Source organism: Sapajus apella, unplaced genomic scaffold, assembly GCF_009761245.1.
Source record: "Sapajus apella isolate SASKATOON/1434 unplaced genomic scaffold, GSC_monkey_1.0 scaffold62, whole genome shotgun sequence".
In the NCBI taxonomy this organism is placed as follows: Eukaryota; Metazoa; Chordata; class Mammalia; order Primates; family Cebidae; genus Sapajus; species Sapajus apella.
Genome location: NW_022437002.1, coordinates 7703101 through 7707199, shown reverse-complemented (window position 1 = coordinate 7707199; position 4099 = coordinate 7703101). Strand labels below are relative to the sequence as shown.

At 42.7% G+C, this 4099-nt stretch overlaps 1 pseudogene; it reads left to right on the top strand.

Annotated features, from left to right (window-relative positions):
* Window positions 1-1123: 1123 nt before the first annotated feature.
* LOC116529616 lies at window positions 1124-1591 on the top strand (annotated as a pseudogene).
* Window positions 1592-4099: the final 2508 nt, after the last annotated feature.

The window sequence follows — 4099 nt, the reverse complement described above, 5'->3', positions numbered from 1 at the left end:
GCCTGGATGACAGAGGAAGACTCTGTCTCAAAAAAAAAAAAAAAAAGAAAGAAAAGAAAAATAAATTCTGCCTCTGCATCATTACTAGCTGATGACCTTGAACAAAAGGGATGATTATAATATTACCCTACTTCACAGGGAAGTTGTGAAGATTAAATGCTTTACTATTCGTCAAGTGCTCAGGACAGGGCCATAATAAGGACTTAAATGAGTCTGCTTTGGACTGAGGACTGTCCCAGAAGGATGTAGGTGGATGGAAAGGGAAAAAAAGACAGATTCTTCAGAGATCTGATCCTGGCCAGGCGCGGTGGCTCACATCTGTAATTCCAGCATTTTGGGAGGCTGAGGTGGGTGGATCACCTGAGGTCATGAGTTTGAGACCAGCTTGGCCAACATAGGAAACCCTGTCTCTACTAAAAATACAAAAAATTAGCTGGGTGTGGTGGTGGGCGCCTGTAATCCCAGCTACGCAGGGAGGCTGAGGTAGGAGAATCACTTGAACTTGGGAGGCAGAGGTTGCAGTGAGCCAAGATCATGCCACTGCACTACAGCCTGACCATGAAAGCAAAACTCCGACTCAAAACAACAACAACAACAAGAGATCTGAGCCTTATTGGACAAACGGAACACAGACATTAAAGAGCAATAATATCAAAGCACCAAGTTACTGCATTATTCACAATATTAAATGCACTTAGACATAACCAAGCAACCGTTCGTAAGGGAAGGGCGAAAGAAAATGTTACATCACGTAACGTTCAGGAAAAGGTTGGAGAATTCCTATTTTATTACATGAAGTGAAAAAGCCAGAAGCAAAATTGCAAATGTCACATGACCTCAACCATATCCTAGAAAGGATAGGAAAAAAAAAAAAACATTAGAAGGAAATCCACGGAAATGTTTCTAGTAGTTAGCTCTAGATGGTGCTATTTGGGTGTGGCTTAAATTTTTTAAATCTTTGGGTTTTTTTCCCTCAAAATATAGAATAATATGCAATAATTACTTTTATAATGGGAACATTTCAACCTTATTTGTTAAAACACACACACACACACACACACACACACCCCAAAAACTGGTTTGGATTAAAAATGAAGAGAGGGCTGTGTGGGTCAGGCCGGGCCGCCGGCTGGCTGCCGGGAACCGGGTGGAGCGCGGCCGCACGGGCGTGTCAAGGGCAGAGGCAGCCGACGCGCTGGACGTGTTCCTCATGATCCGGTGCCACCTGACCACCATCTTCGCGGTCGCCAAGGAGTCCAGCACGGTGTTCGAGTTAAAGCGCATTGTCAAGGGCATTCTCAAGAGGCCGCCCGACGAGCAGCAGCTGTACAAGAACGATCAACTCTTGGATGATGGCAAGACACTGGGCGAGTGTGGCTTCACCAGTCAAACAGCTCGGCCACAAGCCCCAGCCAGATGACACCTTTGAGGCCCTGTGCATCGAGCCGTTCTCCAGCCCGCCCGAGCTGTCCGATGTGAAGAAGCCCCAGGACTCGGAAAGCAGTGCCAATGAACAAGGCGTGCAGTGAGGACCACCAAGAGGTCCATTCCCCCCAATAAAAGAGATTTGGGAGTCAAAAAAAAAAAAAGAGTAATAGTGGCCGGGCGCAGTGGCTCATGCCTGTAATCCCAATTTTGGGAGGCCGAAGTGGGAGGATTGTGCGAGCCCAGGATTTTGAGGTTGCAGTGAGCTGTTGCTGCACCACTGCACGCCAGCCTGGGTGACAGAGGGAGACTCTGTCTCAAAAACAGAAGAATGGTGAACATCATTAGCCATCAGAAAAATGCAAATCAAACCACACTAAAATATTCCTTCACACCCACAAGTGTTCATAATCCGAAGAACAGATAATAAGTGTGGATGAAATGTGGAGAAATTGGAGCCCTCAGAACGGCTGGTGGGAATGTAAAATGATGCAACTGCTTTGGAAGATAATCAGGCAGTTCCTCCATCGTTTAAAGCATTTAAACATACAGCCCAGCGTTTCCATACCTAGGTACATAAATACCTCAAAGAATCAAAAACATATACAGTATTCACACAAAAATTTGTACACGATGTCATAGCAGAATTATTCATAATAACCTAAATGGAAATGACCCAAATGTCCATCGAATGATAAATGGATTTAAAATGTGATACAGTCTACAATAGAATATTATTTAGCAACAAAAAGAAATGAAATACTAAGGCATATTATTTATTATATTATAATTATGTTGCAATATAAATTATATGTTATGTTATAAGGTCCCCAACTACAAGTTTCTGAAGTAAGGTTATGGAGTTACTCTGATCATAAGAGGGGCTTGGGATAGCAACCTGATAGAAAAGACTGAATCTTGAGGCTGTATTTCCATAGTGCTTTACATCTACTAAGAAGAAATTGTTAATATCAGAGAATGAAAGACCCATGATAGTGGGCACAGTGGCTCACGCCTGTAATCCCAGCACTTTGGGAGGCTGAGGTGGGCAGATCACAATGTCAGGAGTTTGAGATCAGCCTGACCAACGTGGTGAAACCACATCTCTACTAAAAATACAAAAATTAGCTGGGCGTAGTGTTGCAAGCCTGTAATCCCAGCTACTCAGGAGGCTGAGGCAGGAGAACTGCTTGAACCTGGGAGGCAGAGGTTGCAGTGAGCTGAGATCTGCCACTGCACTCCAGCCTGGGCGACGGAGTGTGAGACTCCGTCTCAAAAAAAAAAAAAAAAAAAAAAGACCAGTGAAAATTACCAGGCGAGGAGAGGGGCTGAAGATACCAGGGATGACTTTTCTTTTTTTCTAATACAACTCAGCATGCTGGTGTATTTTCTTTCAGATTGTTCTCCCTAATAATACTTTTTACGTAGTTGCAATTATAGTGCATAAGCATGATGAAACCTAATTTTATGTCTTAACATTGCAATAATTTTCCATGCTGTTGCATAGCATGGAAACCATTATTTTTAATAGTTTTATAATGTTCCATTGAACAACCCATTCTTAAATATCTAATTCCCTATTGTTAGATATTTAAGCTGCTTATAATGAATAATGTTAGAATGAATATCTTTATTCATATTTTTTCTCATTTCATACTATTTGTTTGGGGTAGATTCTCAAAATTCCTAGATCAAAGTGTCTTTATGGCTCTTGAGAAATACTGTGAAATCTTTTTCCCAAAGACATCCTTACAAATGTAATCAATATGAAATTAATAATTATTGGCCGGGCACAGTGGCTCATGCCTGTAATCTCAGCACTTTGGGAGGCTGAGGTGGGCAGATCACGAGGTCAGAAGTTCAAGACTAGCCTGGCCAACATGGTGAAACCCCATCTCTACTAAAAATACAAAAAATTAGCCAGGCGTGGTGGCAGGCCCCTGTAATTCCAGCTACTCAGGAGGCTGAGGCAGGAGAATCACTGGAAACCGGGAGGCAGAGGTTGCAGTGAGCCAAGATCGTGCCACTACACTCCAGCCTGGGCAACAGAGCAAGATTCCGTCTCAAAAAAAAATATTAGACATGATTGCATAAATATAACAATAAACAAAACACACTATATAGTGTTGTATATATATTAGAATTAACAATATTTATTATTAGAATCATTATTCTTCCTTCCTTCCTAATTCCTAGGAGGTTGAGTATCACATACTTTTTTTTTTTTTTTTACAGTCTCCCAACTGACCTTTCATGTAGCATCTGCTCTGCATGTGCCACGCTAAGAGGCTCTTTCCATTGTATCTGTCAGATGGTCATTGAAGTGTGATGCCATAACAAGGTGGTGAGGGCCGAGCTAGGTCTGTGGTGTTGGGGAAGGAGGAGATGGGATGAATTCAAGGGAGTTACTGTCTATGGGATGAAGTCTGGGTTGGATATAGGGTAAAGGAGAAGGATTTGTTGAGGATAATTGGCTCAACTGTCAAGCCTAGGAGATTGGTCCTACCATGAAATAAGGCAGAAAAGGAATAGATTCAGTTCAGTCTGGGGCATGCTGAGTTTGAGATGCCCGAGGGCTTCCAAGTGGAGATTCTCAGCAGATGGCTGGTAGGAGAAGATACTTCGCCTATATCCCCCTTTCAGGGACAAGGCACTCATTGCCCTGTTTCTAGGA